The sequence below is a fragment of the Oryctolagus cuniculus genome, chromosome 1, assembly GCF_051225735.1.
Source record: "Oryctolagus cuniculus isolate XC-2025 breed Fujian yellow rabbit chromosome 1, ASM5122573v1, whole genome shotgun sequence".
NCBI classification, from domain to species: Eukaryota; Metazoa; Chordata; class Mammalia; order Lagomorpha; family Leporidae; genus Oryctolagus; species Oryctolagus cuniculus.
In genome coordinates, this window is record NC_142867.1 from 162,600,639 (window position 1) to 162,618,920 (window position 18,282).

At 47.5% G+C, this 18,282-nt stretch overlaps 1 protein-coding gene across 8 annotated transcripts in view; it reads left to right on the top strand.

Annotated features, from left to right (window-relative positions):
• The window catches only part of KANK1 (KN motif and ankyrin repeat domains 1), a 217,675-nt gene that overhangs the window by 39,500 nt on the left and 159,893 nt on the right, over positions 1–18,282 (top strand). The window contains exon 2 of one of the 8 annotated variants that reach the window (XM_089337121.1): positions 3,484–3,640. The exons of 6 other annotated variants lie outside the window; for them this stretch is intronic. The gene's annotated coding sequence lies outside the window, so the exon portion shown is untranslated. Of the gene's footprint in view, positions 1–3,483; positions 3,641–11,852; positions 11,959–18,282 lie in introns of all 8 variants that reach the window. One more of the 8 variants, XM_089337140.1, reaches the window with a different exon arrangement.

Below are 18,282 nucleotides of genomic sequence, written 5' to 3' on the forward strand. Positions count from 1 at the left end.
AGTAGTCTTTGTGTGCCTGGATTTTGACTGGGACCTGTCCCATGAGGTCAGGCATGGAATTTTCAGATTGCAGTGGTCACATTGTTACTCAAAGTTTTGAGTTTTGGAGCATTCTGGATTTCTGATGTTTGCATTAGCAGTGTTCAACCAGTGTAACATTTCTTGTTAAGTATTTTTTCCCTGCCATGCTACATTTCTTGAGGGCTGGTCCCATGTCCTGTTTGTATGTTGGCATCAGTGTAACATCTGCTACAGAGAAAGGTACTCTGCAGTCTCACTGCTTACCATACCCACTGTTGGTGATGAGCTATATCAGACTTAGGATGAGCAGTTGGTGGAGGGCTTGGCCAACAAGAGAAGTAAATGGGGCTGAAGCTCTTGGGTGGCAAAAAGAGGAAACATACTATGTATGGTTGGAAGATTGGACAAATGGGGAAGTTCAGTGCTTGCATAGGAGAGTGCAGCCTGGGGTGGATTCAGAGTACTGATAGCATGAGCGGGAGGTGCCCAGCCTCAACGAAGTTGAAGCCGAAAGCTGTGCAGGAAGCTGCAGTGGAGTGGTGGATTTGGGGAAGAGGATGTTCCAGAGAGAGGATGGGGAACCAAAGAGAGTTGAATTTGTGATTTCACATTGCAGGGAGGACAGGCTCGGTGTAGGTCATAGAGGGTCTGGAAAACTTATTAGGAGACTGAACTTGATCTCAAGGGTGGTAGGACATCACTGATGAGCTTTGAGCAGATGAGTGATGGTTGTCGAAGTGCAGGTTGGGAAACTCCCTCCAGCTTGGGTTTGTGAGGATGGCCTGAAGACCGAGGCAGCTGTAGGAACATCCATGTGAGAGACGTTGTAGCCTGGGTTAAGGCTTCGGCCATGGGACTGGAGAAAGGCGGACAGACTGGAGCCTGGGATCAGCAGCTCTGTGAGCTGATTGCGTGGTGACAGGGATGAGTCGAGCTCAGGGAAGTCAGTGACAGTCAGTCTGAGAGGTCCATGAGGGAAGGTGATGAGTTTGTTGATTGGCAGACGGAGCTCGGGGCTGGTGGGGTCCTGCAGATGGAGTGCAGTGGGGCTCTGCACCCAGACTTCAGAGAAGGGAGAAAGGACGCTATGACTTACGTGAGTCTCTCCCATGTCGGTGGTCGCTGCAGCTTGACACAACGAGATCACCAAGTTAGAGGTTGGGATGTGGAGGAGGTCTCAGGGCAGAATCCCTGAGAGCACCTGCGAAGGAAGCCCAGGAGGAGCCTCCAGAGAGGACGGGGTAGACACCAGAGTCTGAGCCTACTGTGCTGTGCTGCTACGTAAGATTCTGGTCTGGGGCTGGTGCTGTGGCATAGTGGGTAAAGCCACCACCTGCAGTGCCAGCATCCCATATGGGCACCAGTTCGAGACCCAGCCACTCTACTTCTCCTACGAGCAGGCAGAAATGAGTCATTTCTGCAGGGTTTGCCAGCAGGAGCAGTGTCAGGGGCTTGATGGCTGTGGGACCTGAGCAGATGGATGAGGGGTGACCGGGTAGGGAGGAAGGCCTGACAGCACAAAGAGATGGAGGCCCCTGGGCTCCATCAGCAACTCGGAGTTGCTGAGGGCAGAAGAAATGGTCTCCCTTTGGGTGGACAGAGACCCTGGGTGTATGGCTTGGTGAGTGGACTGTGTGGGGGGTTTTATCCAGTCTGCTGCCTTAGCCGGTGCACTTGCTCAGTGTGCAGATTGGATGCCTCCCTGCGTGGTGGCCTAGCATACATCAGCTCTCAGCTTGGTCCTCCTGGAGACATCTAGCCATGTCTGAGAACTTTTTTGGTTGTTACCACTGAATCCGGGAGTGTGGCTGCTACTATCAGTTAGCTAGGGGAGGCCAGAGACTCTGCTAAACGCTGTGTGGCTCACAGCACAACCCCCGGCAGCAGAGAACTGCCCAGCCCCAAATGCCAGCTGTGCAGAGATGGAGAAACCTTGGTGTAGGCGAACCTTTGGCTTGGAAGAGGAGGGTGAGAGAGTGATTGATTGATAGCTGTGGGTGCGCCTGGGAGGCGTAACATGGCAGACTTCTGTAGTAGGAGTACATTCTAAAATAATAAAAAGCACAGCCGCAAATACATAAACTAGAACCAGAGTTGCTTATTTCATACTGAGTATTGTGTGCTGTGCTTTTGCATAACTGGCAGCACAGTAGGTGCCTCCCCTCTAACACCAAGCAGAGTGCTGTGTCACCCTAACGGATTTTTCACTCCCGTGGTAATCTTAAATCTTAAAATTTAGTCTTCTTTTTTTTTTTTTTTTTTTTTTTTTTTTTAAGATTTTTTATTTGAAAGGGTTACACAGAGAGGAAAGGCAGAGGGAGGGAGGGAGAGAGAGAGAGAGAGATCTTCCATCCGATGGTTCACTGCCCAGTTGACCGCAATGGCTGGAACTGTGCTGATCTGAAGCCAGGAGCTTCTTCCGGGTCTCCACGCGGGTGCGTGCAGGGGCCCAAGGACTTGGCCCATCCTCTACTGCTTTCCCAGGCCATGGCAGAGACCTGGACCGGAAGTAGAGTGGCTGGGTCTCGAACTGGTGCCCATATGGGATGCTGGCACGGCAGGTGGCAGCTTTACCCACTACGCCACAGCCCCAGCCCCTGACCAGATATACAGAAGGTATTTCTGTAACCTGGCCACAGCTGCCTCTGCAGGTTTCCATCTGGCCTCCCCCATCTGTTGGCCCTGTAACTCCTTCTCCTCAAGGTTGGAGTTCCTCCCCTGTTTATTCGCCTCCAGCTGGTTTCACTCCCCATCACCCCCCACCGTAAAGTGCGTAAAGTGCGGCAACCTGGTGTCCTCGTCTTTGCTTCTGGGCACCTTGTATTTAACAGAGTCGGTCAGGAAGTTCTGTCGCGGCCTGGCGAGATGGACCTGGCTTTGGCTAACCTAAAGTAGCCGGTGGTTGAGTGCCGGGTTGGTGGGGCTTTAGTGCATGGTCAGCGAGCCCCTTGACCGTCAGGCTTGGAAGAAAGACAAGAGGTGCTCCTGGCCCGGAAGCAGGCCTCCCTTCTGGCTTGGGGAAGAGGAGAGTCCAAGTGGTTCTCAGCAGATAGGGTTGCAGCAGCGCTGAGCGTGTTGGGATCCAATCAAGTCATTCTCTCAACAATGTCAAAACTGGGCGCGCAGATCCGTTGCCCTTGGGAACCTTTGGGGCTGATGGCAAGGAGAACAATTAATGAGCAGCTCCCTGGCTTGGTGTCCTTTTTCAGCCGGCTCAGGTTGCAGCCTGAGAGTCCCTTAGATGTGCTGGCTGCTCCTGTGATGATCCCTGTTGTGCTTGGGACAAAAGGTTGCTGGCTAACTTTTGTGAGTCCCTCTGATGTGAGAGTGACAGTGTCTTGGGTCCAATGAATAAGAAACTTTACTGTAACTTTTTTGTATGGGGCAAGACTGGAATTCACAGGACGGTCTTGGCAAGTCCTGGGTAAGTCTGAAGAGCAGAGCTGCCTTCTCTCTCGGCAGGGATAATTTAGCCTGCAACAGTGTGTGTCTGAAGGCCTTGAAAGAAGGAAGACGAGCCGGCGTTCTAAGGTTTGCCACAGAGTGTGTGCCAGAAAAGGAGAGTGACGGCCAGGAACAGGAAGCATCTGCATTGGAAACTGGCCGTGCGGAGCGTAAGGTGGGCCCTGGCTGTGGGTGTGCTGTGTGGAAGTGTTCGCTGTTGGGATGGATGTGTTTCGGGCATCTTGCTGCTGAGTGCTCTCTCCCGTGGTTTAAAAGACAGTGAGCGCTGGTGGTGATGGGTCCTTTCCTGCGAGGTGAGGGTCGTTGGGCTGGTGGTCTCTGTGTGCTTTTTGTGTGTCTGTGTATGAATAGCCTGACCTGAACCTGCCGCTCCTGCCACCCCCCCCCCCCCAAATAAAACACACTGAGGTTTGATGTCCCTGAAGTGGACTAGCTGGCAGCAGGCTGCAAGTGGGGAGTTTGAGGCTAGAGAATGTTGGCATAAAGTGTACTTCTCAGTTCTGACCCAGCGTCTTTGATGCACCTTGGGCGGGGCGGGGCGGGGGGGGGGGCACGAGTACATAGTTAGGAGTAATGTATTTTAAGAGATTTGTTGTGGTTGATGAGTTATTTTCTTGAAACTGTAAAGAGTGGATGTTTGGTGCTCTCACCATAAAAAATGTTAGCTATGGGAGGTCAAACATTTGTTAATTCGCTAGACTTAAGCCTTCCACCATGGTGTATGTCAGAACATCGTGTTATCTGTGTTAAAGGTATACAGTATTCTCTGTCAGTTAAAAAGTAAACAACAGGACTTAGGTCATCTAGCAGTGTTTCCTTAGGAATGTAGAAAATGTTGATAATCATCTGTTTTTACACTCCTGTGTACCATCAAATTCACAGCCTTCCTTCATAGCTGGGCTAGCGTGTGGTTTTGTGTAGTTAGGAAAATGATTTCTCGCGGGTTTTTTGTCTGGCCAAATTCTTTTATTATGGGTACTGAAATTCTTGATGAAATACTCCCGAGAAAGGGATATATATTCCGGGTAAATAGTTAAGGGAAAGGGTAGTTAAGATGGTCTTTATGCCTGAGGAACACCGCACGCAGTCAGTGTGAACGGTATTTCAAGCCCTCGGTGAACATGAATATTAAACATTTTTTTCACTTGGGGCAACCAACGGAGGATTCTCAGGGAAAGGATCGCAGGGCCTCTCCTTGGGGGGCTGTGGTTATGAACCCCGAAGGGTGAGAGGTCTGGCATTGATGGATGGGGTTCCCCAGCTGGCACTGCTGCAGGTGAACTTGGAGCTCGCTCGTCTGTGAAACCTTCAGCAGCTCTCTGGTTCCCAGGACTGCTTCAACAGTCAGTAGCAGGGGTATCTGCCACGGACGCTGGAGGAGAGAATGCTAACAAGTCTAGACCTATTTGTGCAGACAGTATTCATGACTTCAGTGAAGAGCATCCAATAGGGGTGGGGTGAGGAAACCTCGATGAACAAGCCTCCCCTCCCCAGCTCACCCCGCATACCTTGTGTGAACAAGAATATGGTGGCCTCGAAAAAAATGACACAAAATGTGAGAGTATTAACAGTGGCAGAGTTATTCTGGGAGCTGCGATAATTTCAATACATTTTTTTTCCTGACCAGGGTTTTTAGAAAGCTTCATGGGGCCTGCACTGTGGCATAGTGGCTTAAAGTCCTGGCTTGCAGTGCCCGTGTCCCATATGGGTGCTGGTTTGAGTTCCGGCTGCTCTGCTTCTGATGCAGCTCCCTGCGAATGCACCTGGAAAAGTAGCGGAAGATGGCCCAAGTCCTTGGGCCCCTGCACCCACATTGGAGACCCGGAAGAAGCTCCAGGTTTTGGATTGGCTCAGTTCTGACCATTGCGGCCATTTGGGGAGTGAACCAGCAGATGGAAGACATTTCTTTCTTTCTTTCCCCCCTCCCCCACTCTCCTCCCTCCCTCGCTGTCTTTCAAATACATAAGATAAATCTTTAAAAATTAAAAAAAAAGCTTTATAATGACCTCATTATGTGGGTGCTTCAAAAAGTTCATGGAAAGTGGAATTAAAAAAATAGGTTTCTTTTGATGCCAAAAATCTGTGCATAGTTTTTTCATAATATATGTTTTCAAGAACTTTGCAAAGTCACCTTGAGGATGAATTAGTGAAATTTTAAAATTTTAATCCTGCCTGTAATTCAAGAGACATTTCTTTTTCCTTTCTTTATTTTTGACATCCTCCTCAGGAAAACAGGAAGGAAGCATATGTGAATTTTCATCTCTCTGATTTTATTTCTTCCCCCTCTTCACTGTAATAGTTCATCTTCCAGGCCTTTTATCCCAAAGCTTTCTAGAGGGAGAAGAGAGTGCCCAGTGCAAACCCTCCACTCTGCTGCAGGCTGGCCGCCCCCTGAGTCAGGCTGTGCCCTTTGGGACAGGAGTGCCTTTCTTAGCTACCAGTGGTGGCTGTCGTGGCCTGGCTGGCTTAGTTCCTCCTAAGCTCCGCAGCTTGCTAAGGGGAGTAAGGACTGAGGAGTTGTTCCCTGCAGGACAGCCTCCACCGTGGGATTTCCAGGCAGGCTCCACCCACCGCAGCACATAGGCCATGCTTAGAAAGGACGATATTGTCCCTGATACCACTTCTAACAGCTGCCTCCCCTCGCAGCTTGAGACGGGAGCAGCCCACCTTCCTCGGGCCCCCTGCACAGTGGGGGCATGAAACAGACGCCACCTCAGCCTCCCCTGCCCGGCCAGCTGGCCCCTTTGTTCTTTCTCCCCCTCGCTCCCTGGGATCCAGGTGGCCTTGACTTAGTGACACAGGAACTCAGTCCCCGCGCAGGTGGCTTGGCTATTTTCTGTCTGCAGGAAGGAAGCCCAGTTCTCGCTGGGACTGCTTTCATCTCCCCGAGGGCTCCCTGAGGATAAGCTGACCCTTCATTGGGGGTGGGGGAATGTCACACACGGAGTTCTGGGGTCAGACCTTCCCTAGGGTAATGGGCTAAGTAGATTCCAATTTGGGGAACTCCTGAGGGATTTTAGTCTTTCCACATATCTGAGACTTTAACAAGCAAGGGCTTGGTTTCTGGTGTGGGTGTCTGTGACATGCCAGTAGTGTCAGTTCCGTTGGATTGGATTTGGGCCACTCCCAATCCCAGGTGCCTTGTGAGTGACACACACTGCAGGTGCAGTTACCAAGCAAGCTTCATATCAGTAGGAGTAGCTCATATGTGTGAGTGTAGTTTCAGGTGCTGCTAACTCTGAAGAGCAGCTCCGATCTTAAACTGGGTTTTAGGAAAGCTGTTCGGGTGGTTCTTGTAAAAACATTCTTAGCATTTAATAACCTGGTGGTGGCCACTCCTTGCTCCTCACATCCGCACCTCTGCCCAGTTGCAGAGCTGAAAGGTATTTTCCTTAGGGCTGAGCAGCGAAAACAGATAGGACATCTTCTCAAAACACTGTGGAGAGCAGCTTGGCCGCCTTGATGGGGTTAAATTCTCTCCCAAGGGGGCGGCAACAGGCAGCAGCTAGCCGCCTGTCAGGGCTAGGGCTTAGGAGTCATGGGAGGAGGGGGCTGGTTAGGAGCCAGAGGCCCAGCAGTCTTTTCCTCCTGTCCTTATTTTTCCTGTTTCCATTCTTTGCTTGCACCATCCACCTTCTTTCTGTATGTAACCCTTTTCCTTTTCCCAGGCGCCAGGAGAATTTCCCCTCCAAGGCAGTGTAGCCACTGGGGTCTTAAAATCCAGCCCTCTTCATGCTGTGTCACTGGGCCTCAGATCTTGAGAGAGTCCGAGAGAGCTAGAGAAAGAAGAAAGCCACGGTGGAAGGCAGCCATGTCCAAAGCCCAGGACAAGGAGGGGATGGCACTTTGTGGTCAGTATGGGTGTGCAGCTTTGAAGAACTGAAACTGCGCTGAGAATCCCAGGCAGCTCTGCCCCTGCAGCCCCTGGGGCTCTTCCCATCTGCAGTACAGGTAGATTAGAGGAGAAGAATGAGCACAAGTGGGAAAATAGACCAATCTACCTGTTTCCCTCTTTGATGGGAGATAGAGCTGTAAGCCACGTGATACCAGTTTCACCAGGTTATTTGGTTTTGTAGGCAACATTCCCAGAAGTTTAAATCTGAAGACAGCTGTCTAAGTTTGGAGGGTCCACCGTTGTTGTTAAGTTTTTTTTTTTTTTTCTTCCTGGATTCTGCTTTTGAAAACCAGGAAGATGTTGAAAGAATTGATTTTTCTTATCTGACAATGTTGCATGATGGAGAATCCACCTGATCCAAAAGTGTGTTTACCTCCCAACCCTGTGAAAGGAGGTGGTACCCTGCTTTGCTGGGACAGTGCCAGACCTGGTGCTCGGTGATAGGAATACAGCACTGGACAGCTGTGGTCCCTGCTTCCACGCAGGATGCAGTCCAGTGGACCAGATTCACATGAAACAAAGTTCCAAAAGAACAGTGCTATTACAGTGCTGCCTTGAGTTACCAAAAGCAGTAAAGGGAACATGTAACAGGAGGATCTAACCTAGTTTAGGTATGAAGGCTTTCCCAAGAAGTGCCATGAGCCCTGGAAAGCCAGTAAAATCAGCCGAGTCCAAGTTGGGAGCAGGTGCTCTGAGGGCTGTAGGGAGAACAGACGCCAAGGCCCTGAGCTAGGAAGGGGCTGTAGCCCACTGAAGGAACAAATGAGGGCGCTGAAATTGCTATGGGGAGATGCACAGGAGGAGAATGGTGAACAGAAGCAAGGTGGCCAAGTGGCGAGCTCAGGGACTTGCTAAGGTGAGTTAGCTGGTGAGTGGCGAGGCACAGAGTCAAACGCGGATCTGTAACAGGATGGAGGCAGCATGCCCCTTTTCGCCCCATCTTTTCCCCAATGTGCGTTAAACTGTATTTGCTAAAAACAGGCCTGTCGACCCAGTGCATTTTAAGACATTCTTAAGTGAGCTGGTTCTTTTTCCATGTGGCTTTTTGATCTTTTCATTATAAAATAAAATCTTTCAGTATTATCAGCTCTAAAAAGGAAAGGGAGTACTTAATTGAATGAACCAAAGGAGGCTTGGAATTTTGCCTGCCTTCTACTTCAGCCTTGCCAAAATGTAATTTCTTTAATACATTCAATCACCTTCTTTAATCTGCTCGCATTCTTGCTGTGCCGTGGCTTTTTGTGCGATGACACTATAGGGATCTTTGGAAGACAATGTTACAAAATACTCTCCCTGGGTTTGTGGTGAGATGTTGCATGCACTGGTTTTGTTTGCAGAATGCAGCTATTTTCCAGTGTAGGATCCTTTGTTAGGAGTGAGTACAATTACCTTGTCACTTTTATTTAAAAGAATTGTTTTTACCATGCTTTCTGTAGAAACCATGTCTGTGGTTATAATCTCTGCCTTCTAGGATGAGAGAAGTTCCTAAATGTTTTAGCAGTGAATAGTCCTGTTAGTGATGATAAAATTGATGTTGTGCATTAAGGGCTACTTGGTGTAAGCACTGGACTTCACTTCTTGTCTTTTTCTTTAAGATAATTTATTTGAAAGTCGGAGTTATACAGAGAGAAGGAGAGGCAGAGAGAGAGAGAGAGAGGTCTTCCATTCACTGCTTTATTCCCCAGCTGGCCGCAATGGCTGGAGCTGCGCCAATCCGAAGCCAGGACACTGGAGTGTCTTCCAGGTCTCCCATGCGGGTACAGGGGCCCAACGACTTGGGCCATCTTCTACTGCTTTCCCAGGCCATAGTAGGGAGCTGCATGGGAAGTGGAGCAGCCAGGACTTGAACCAGCAGCCACAGGGGATGCCAGCGCTGCAGGCAGAGGCCTTACCTGCTAAGCCACAGTGCTAGCCCCTGAATTTTCTTTCTGTTTTTCAGCAGTAAGCATGCTAGCAAAGTTTAATGAAGAGAAACAATGGAGAGAGCACACCTGACAGACCAGGCAGGCCTCTCAGCCAAGAACCGGACCATCTTGGATGTTCAGTTTGGGAGATTGTGCTGTAATTTTCATCTTGGGGGGAAATGAAGGCCTCAAGTGGAGAAGTGAGCTTTCCAAGGGCACCGGGTGGGGTGTGGTGAGGCTGGGGCCCTCGCTGTGCCCTGTGAGTCTGGTTGGAGAGTCCCCTTCACGCTGGGCAGCTGTTGGGAGTCCGTGAGGACTGAGGCCGAGTGTCCTGGAGGAGACACTGGGAACCTGAGCAGTGTGGGCTGGACAAGTTGAGCGTCTGAGTGAGTATGTAAGTACAGAGGACGCCCCTCAGCAGGGCGGGTGGGCATCTCCAACTCGCCAAGGGACCAGATACAACAGAAAGGTTTAGGAAAAGCAAACCTCCTCTCTGGCTGAGCTGGGACCTTCATCTTCCGCCCCAGACGCCAGCGCTCCTTGGTCTCGGGTCCATAGGCTTGGGCTGGGGCTCAGGCCACTGGCTCGCCCCCGATTCTCAGCTCTTGAACTTGGACTGAATCATATCAGCACTGGTTTAACAGCTTTTCTTCATTTTTAATATTAGTTTTATGCTGTATTTGCCAGTCTGTTGTCAGAGTTTTGTTACATAGACGAAGTGTGAGAAAAATAGAATCCAGCTGCCAAATTTCATGTTAGTCATTTGCTTCTACTGAGCTTTGGTTTGATTCAAAACTTCCCTCTGTTTGAATGCACTTTCATGGATAGATAAGGAAATTAATAAAGTACACTTGATAGGTTTGGAAATTAAGCCCAATCCAATGACAATGAGTGACTGCTTTAAAAATATAGTTTATTGCAGGGCCGGTGGTGTGGTGTAGTAGGCTAAGCCTCTGCCTGTGGTTCTGTCATCGCATATGGCTACCATCTCGTTTCCTGGCTGCTCCTCTTCTGATCTAGCTCTCTGCTATGGCCTTGGAAAACAGTGGAGGGTGGCTCAAGTGATTGGGCCCCTGCACCTGCGTGGGAGACCCGGAAGAAGCTCCTGGCTTTGGATCAGCCTAGCTCTAGCCGTTGTGGCCATTTGGGGAGTGACCCTGTGAATCAAAGACCTTTCTCTCTGTCTCTACATTTCTCTGTAACTCTACCTTACAAGTAAATAAATAAAATATTTAAAAATATATATAGTTTGGGGCTGTCTCTGTGGCAGGGTAGGTTAATCCTCTGCCTGTGGAGCTGGCATCCCATATGGGCGCCAGTTCTAGTCCTGGCTGCTCCTCTTTTGATCCAGCTCTCTGCTGTGGCCTGGGAAAGCAGTGGAGGATGGCCTAAGTGCTTGGGCCCCTGCGCCTGCATCAGAGACCTGGAAGAAGCTCTTGGCTCTTGGCTTTGGATTGACCCACCTCTGGCCATTGCAGCCATTTGGGGAGTGAACCAGAGAATGGAAGACCTTTCTCTCTCCCTCTCACTGTCTGTAATTCTGTCAAATAAATAAAATCTTAAAAATATATATGTGTATACATATAGTTTAAGATGGTGGTTCTGAAACTATACTGTGCATCTGAGTCCCCTGGAGGGCTATATTAAAACACAGACGGGGGGTCCCCACCCCAGACTTTGATTTGGGGGATATGGCACTGGCCTATGAGTTTGTATCTCTTATAGATTCCTAGGTGCGTTAGGATTCTCCAGAGAAACAGAACCAATTGGGTATATAGCAGTGTATATAAGAAAAACTCATTACAGGAGCTGGCTCATACCAGGAAGTCCCAGGAAGCCATTGCAAGCTAGTAAACCAGCACTGATGTAAAATCAGTCTGAGTCCAAGAGCTGAGCACCAGGGGAACCACAGGTGTGAATCCCAACTCAGAAAGCAGGGAAGTTGGCTTTTTTTTTTTTACCTTTCTGCTTCATTTGGACCCTCGGTGAATTGGAGATGTCTGCCTACCTTGGTGAGGGCAGTCTTCTTTATTTACACACTAATTCAGATACTCAGCTCTGCCAGCAGTACCCTGACAGATGCATCCAGAAATGATGTTTTACCAGCTACCTGGTTATCCCTTAGCCCAGTGAAGTTAGTACATAAAATTAAGCTTTGGGGAATCACTAGTAAGTTGTAAGACAGTGGAATCAGGAGGCAGTAATGAGTGCTAATGAAATTAGATGGCTTAGTCACTGGGAAAGCCATTTCCCAGTTTGAGACCACATCTGCTAGCCAGAGCAGAAGGGGATCTGATGCCTTGTACCACCAGGGCACCACGATTTCCCGAGGATTGTTGCACTATTGGGAAGACATGGGGGGTACCTGCCACCCCTGCCTCCTACACATGTACATGATGGCCCCTGACTGAGCTGTGCAAACGTACTCGGTCAGCCCTCTGAGTGAAGTCTTCCACACTGCTAGGGGTACGGCTAGTCCCCCCACTCTGCTAAGGAAACTCTGACTCCAGTGAATAAATCAGCGTGCAGATGCCAGTTCAGTAAGACACCTGGTTTTTGTATTGCAGGTTTTGCTGTCCCTCGGGAATGTCTTCGTGCCCAAAGTTGTGTGGGGTTTTCTCCTCCTCTCCTTGCAGTGGCTGTGAATTAGTGGCAGTGACCAGAAAGTGTAAGGTTCGTGCTTGGCTGGGAGTTAGATCACAGGGGCGGGCTTAGTAAGCCTTGTGGAATTCTCTGATTTGATGTGCTCAGACTTGTACTGGAATATAAAATATTTGATTTGACAAGATCTGTGGGTTCACAGTGCATACGTGTTGTTAAAAATGCGTTTCTCAAAATACAATTAGGAAAAAATTCCTTTGAAATGCTACAATTATCCTGTGGTGGTGATAAAGATGCTGACAACCCTTCTGCTTCTAACCTTCGTAATGTTAAAATAACATCATTAACTTGTGTGTAGACAAACACCAGTGGTCATATTTAAAGCAATCATTAAACTTTTCCAGAGCTATACTTAAGAGAACTACTTTCTAATCCTACTGCTCTAATTAAAATATTACTGCAGGGGCTGGCAGTGGTTAAGTCGCCACTTGGGACATTTCCAGCCCCTGTCAGAGGGCCTGGTTTGAGTCCTGGCTCTGCTCTTGGTTCTTTCTGCTGATGCGCACCCTGGAAGGCACAGGTGATGGCTCAAGTATTCACATCCCTGTCACCCATGTGGGAGACCCAGGCTGAGTTCTGGAATCCTGGCTTCGACCTGACCTCAGCCCTTGCTATTGTACACATTTAGGAAAAGAACCAGCAGATGAAATTCTCTCTCCAGCCTTCTGTCTCATTGCCTTTCCAAGTAGAATGAGACTAGATAAATAAAGCTCATGGACAATGTAATTAAAAAAGTAAGTTTATTTCCAAACTATAAAGTTGTTGGGGGGGTGAGAAATTGCAGTTCTTTCTCTAGAATCTGTCTTGACTTCACTTGGAAGGAAAAACAAAAACAATACAACTGAACACAAGCATGTTTAAAAATATTTTAAGGAGGAAGAGAAATTTTGGAGCTGCTTCTGATAATGAACCTGAAAACTCTGAAAAGTATTTGAATTTATTGATTTACTTCTTAAAAAATCAATGTGATTATTACATTTGAAATTCCTGTGTGTGTGCATCTGTGTATTGAGGCAGAGGGAAGTTCAATGTGAGCTTACTCTTGGGTTTTTGATAGTGGTCTCCTCTGAGAAGGGGTTGACTCTCAGTCTCAGGAGTAAGCCAGGCCAGTTGTATATTCCCAGTGTTTCTGATTATTGGATGTGACTCTGACAGTATTGCTTAGCCACAAGGACTCAGTTTTCACTTCTGTAAAATAGGTATAATGATAAGCATCTTATATGATAATAAGCATCTTATACTAACTTAGTAAGTAACTTGTGATGTTAGCCATCATCCTGATAAATTGTCAATCCATATGTATTTCATTTTTTTGCAGGAGAAATTGAGGTAGAGATAAGGACAGACAAGAATCTAGGAAGTAGAGATCCTCAGTTGTACCAGTGTTACCTTCCTTATGTGGCATTTTAGGCTTACTTCATTTTGGTCTCTAGAATGAAATAAAATATAACCTTGTACCCTTGATTATTTTAACCTTACTATATACTTATTTTTAAAAAGTGCCATGATATACAAGAGTGTTTATGAAAGTCAGGTTTGAGAAATGAAATAAACTGGATACAGTGACTATAAGGTTTCCTATTTAATTATTGTTATCCATTACTCAATTGATCCAAAATGGACCTTTTTCCATTGAGGTAATTCATTTACTTCTCCTAGTCTTCTTACCAAAATGAAGTTCTAGTCCCTTTGGTGCCTTTACTCTGGCTGTTGCTTTGCCTTCTGATGTTCCTGAATAGGTGTAGTTTTCTTTGTTCCTTTTCACTTTCTTGGGCCAGGCCTCTAATTTAATTACCTTAATTGAATGAGCTGCTCCCTGTCACCAGCTCATTTAGGGCTCATCCCTCTGCCTTAGCCTCACCGTGATCCCAGCTAACAAGATGCAATGGGGTGACCTTGTTGGTATTGTCTTTTGAATGCACCCCCTGTGTGAGACAATAACAGAATATGCGCTGTGTTCTTCACAAGAAATTGATAGTGGCATAGTGCTATTGTTAAAAACAAGTTTCCTGGTCAGTTGTAAATGGACCCTGAAAGCCTTGCAGGAGAAATGTACATATTGTCTTGGTTTTTCTTTAATATAGGTCCAGAATAATAAAAATAGGAGGGGGGCTACATAAAAAAGACTGGAAAAATATTGATAAGTTCAATGATAGGTACACTGGTTTCACTTTAGTATGTTCTTCACTTTTACATATATTTGAGGTTTTTCATAATATAGGGTTTAAAAATATTAGACCAAAAGTGAATGAAGAGTTTCATTTTCTGAAGGCTCTGTTTAAACATTGTTGAAATGTATTTATTCAATGTATTTGAAAGGCAGGCAGAGTTCTCCTGTCTACTGTATCCCTTCCCAAGTGCCCACAGTGGCCAGGGCTGTGCTGAGGCCCCAGGTGGGAGCCAGGTACTCAGGCTTGCTCTTCCATATGGGTGGTAGGAACCAAAATACTTGAGCCATCACCACCACCTCCCAGAATTGGCATTTGCAGGAACTGGAACTCAGTACTCTGATGTGGAGTAAGAGGGTCCCACCCCTGAGTCAACTCCTCCAACAAACGTCTGCCCAGTAATTTGTTTTCTTGTATGCATCTGTTTGAAGACATTTTGTGTAGTATATGTTGTTCATTCACTGATGCACAGCCTAACTGCATGTGGGTGTGAAGGTCTGTGATAGTGGGTTTTTCCATGAAGCATGCCTTGTCACTTTTAGGTCACAGCCTTTCACATTTCAGAAAACTTCACAGCACTGCTGTATCGTGCTTGGCAGCTGTTTTTATTTTTTAAAATATTTATTTATTTGAAAGTCAGTTACACAGAGAGAAGGAGAGGCAGAGAGAGAGGTCTTCCATCAGCTGGTTCACTCCCCAACTGGCCGCAACAGTCAGAGCTGCACCCAAAGCCAGGAGCCAGGAGCTTCTTCCAGGTCTCCCACACGGGTGAAGGGCACAAGGACTTGGGCCATCTTCTGCTTTCCCAGGCCGTGGCTGGATCGGAAGTGGAGCAGCTGGGTCTCGAACTGGGTCTCGCCCATATAGGATGCCGGCCCTTCAGGCCAGGGCGTTAACCCACTGTGCCACAGCACAGGCCCCTTGGCAGTTGTTTTAAAAACATGAATGGTAGAGTAATAGAGAGGAGACAAAAGAGACAGAGTTCTTCTGTCTACTGGCTTATGCTCCCAACTGCCTCCACCAGCCAAGGCTGAGCCGGGACAAACCTAGGAGCCCAGAACTCCATCTGGGTCTCTGCCATGGGCGGCCTGGACTCAAGTACTGAGCCATCCCCTGCCACCTCCCTGGATCTCATTAGCAGGAAGCCAAATCAAGTGGAGGAGCTGGTACTCTGATATGGGACTCAGGGGTCTGAAGTGGTGGCTTGACCCCCTGCACCACGGTGCCCACCCTGATGTGTTGATTTCCACTGACAATGCTAGAGGACAGGATAAAGGCCAAAGAGACTGAAAAGATGGGCAGGTGTTTCTCAGAAATTGAAATCTGTTTGCTGAAACAGAAAATGATAGGTTTTCTTTTTTAAACTGTTATTTATTTGAAGGACAAAATGATAGAAGAGAGGGAGAGACAGTGAGATCTTCTATCTGCTGGTTCCCTCCCCTATTGTGTACGATGACTGAGTCTCACACTTGGTGGCAGGGGTCCAAGTACTTGGTCCATCTTCTACTGCTTTCCCAGGTGTGTTAGCGTGGAGCTGGATCAGAAGCTGAGCAGCCAGTACTAGAACCATTGCTGGTGGGGGCTTTACCTGCTGTGCCACAGTGCTAGCCCCTGGTGGATTTTTCTAAGTGTGACCTAGAAAGTTGAAAGTTGATTCCCTAGCAAAATTTGAGTGTTCTCAGAATAAATAAAAGCTTTTTCAGAAGGTTCTTGGAAAATGTGTATTATGAGAAAATTGTGGATCTCAAACTGTTTTTTGCACCAAGATAGTTATCTTTAATTGCCATTTGTCCACCTGCTTTTTGAAGTACTTTCTGTCATTGTGGCTTTCCTACCATATGTGCTAGTCCTAACATTCTCACTCCATTTCACATACATGGTGTGCCAACCAGGTAGCGCTGTTCATTCTTGCAGACCAGTGTGTTCGTGTTTCTGGAACTTTCCTACGGCATGTGTGTCATCGTTTTTTCATCCTAGAACACAAGCTCTGTCTTACTCACTGTTCTGTCATCGACCTTGCTAACAAGTAAGTGTGACCTCATCCCCTAATGGGATACATGGAAGAAGATATGAGGGTTTTGTTTCCTTTGGACATAGTCATGGCTAGGTCAGCATGGGTTTCCCAAGAACATGCCTTTAGTAGACACCCCTCGATAGCGCAGTGTTGCTACGAGGGGATATCAGAATAAAGCAGGGTGTTTGATTGCAGTTTCTTAGGATATTTTATGGGTAAGTTGGATTTTTGGAGGCATTGCAGGCTGAGTTGTTTGTGCATTCATGTCTCTGCCTTGCCATGGCTACCCAGATTTTTCTATCCAGGTATCACAAAGGAAGAAGACAGTTGATGTCTTTTGGATGATACAAAGGGGTGAAGGTGCAGGGGTACGTTGTGGGCAAGATAGAAGGAGACTTTGAGAGTATAACCAGAAACTAAATGGCTTTGAACTTCCAGGTTTTCACATAAATACACTTGGTATTTTATTTTATTTATTTATTTTTTGGCAGGCAAAGTGGACAGTGAGAAAGAGAGAGAGAGAGAGAGAAAGGTCTTCCTTTGCCGTTGGTTCACCCTCCAATGGCTGGCACGCTGCGGCCAGCGCACTGCGCTGATCCGATGGAAGGAGCCAGGTACTTATCCTGGTCTCCCATGGGGTGCAGGGCCCAAGCACTTGGGCCATCCTCCACTGCACTCCCAAGCCACAGCAGAGAGCTGGCCTGGAAGAGGGGCAACCGGGACAGAACCCGGTGTGCCGGCGCCACAGGCAGAGGATCAGCCTATTGAGCTGTGGTGCCGGCCTGTATTTTATTTTTTAAATGTGTTTGTGTTTGTTTCAACTTACAGTTGTTTTCCAGTTGTCTCACATAAAACAGTTTGACAAGTGTTTTACAAATGTAATGGTATCCTAGTTTGGGTAGAGTGGTCTTGGATAAACAATAGGTGCTGGGACTAACCTTGACATACAGCTGGTTAAGTCTCTGCCTTCGATGCCAGCATCCCATCTGAGCACCAGTTCAACTCTTGGCTGCTCCAGTTCCAATCCAGCTCCCTGCTACTGTGTCTGGGAAAGCAGTGAAAGATGCCCCAAATGCTTGGGCCCCTGCATCCACACAGGAAACCCTGATGGAGGTTCAGGCTCCTGGCCTCAGCCTGGCCCAGCCTCAACCTTTGCAGCCATTTGGGGAGTAAACCAGTGGATGGAAGATCTGTTTATCTCTCTATAACTCTGCCCTTCAAATTAATAAGTAAATTTAAAGAAAAGGTAAAGAAAGGTGCATCAGATTTGTGTCTGTCCTAGTGTGGGGCCGGAAGCCAACCAGTTGGCTGTCAGCAGTCAGGATAGAAGAAGGCTTTGGAAACCTGAAGACGATCGACATGAGCAAGTGCACAATTACAGTCTACTGAATGCAGTTTCCCAGAGTGGGGAAAAAAAGGGCTTCATGTTTATAGAGTAGGGAAACCCAGATCTGTGGCTGTGCTTGTTAAAAAGACTGACGATTCTGGCCAAGTGTTTGACATTGTTGGCCATCTCCGGCTGCATTAGTGGCACAGTATTCACAGTGAAGGACATAATCATCCCGTTGTTTCCTGCCTTGATTTGGCTGCCTCCAAGGGCTTGTTTTCAGACCAGATCTACATTTTAAGAGGGCAACCCAGGGAGGTAAATGGACTGGAAACCATGCCCTACCAGGAATTGTTGAAAGGCTGTTGGAAGGAGAGCAAATTTAATTCTCGGCTTTGGGGAGAGGATTGGAACTTTCAGATGGATATAGGAGATCATGTTTTTCTCTTTCAATAGTTGGCGAGTTTTCTTTTGTTTGCTCGCATAACATGGAGGTCATATGTATCCTATTATGAGTGCATTTTTCATTGCACAGAAAGCACATGTATCTTTTCATGTTAATATTTGTAGACGTGTATTTTTGGTGGCTGCCTAGCATACCTTTTTGTGGGTACAGTTAAAATTTTTTGAGCAGGCATCAACATTTTTTTTAAGATTTATTTATTTATTTAAAAGTCAGAGTTAGAGCAAAGAGGGAGAGACAGAGGAAAGAGATCTTCCATCCTCTGGTTCCTCCCCAAAAAGCCACAACGACCAAGGCTGGATCAAACCAGAGCCAGGAGCTTCATCCGGGTCTCTCACTAGGTGCAGGGCTCCATGCACTTGGG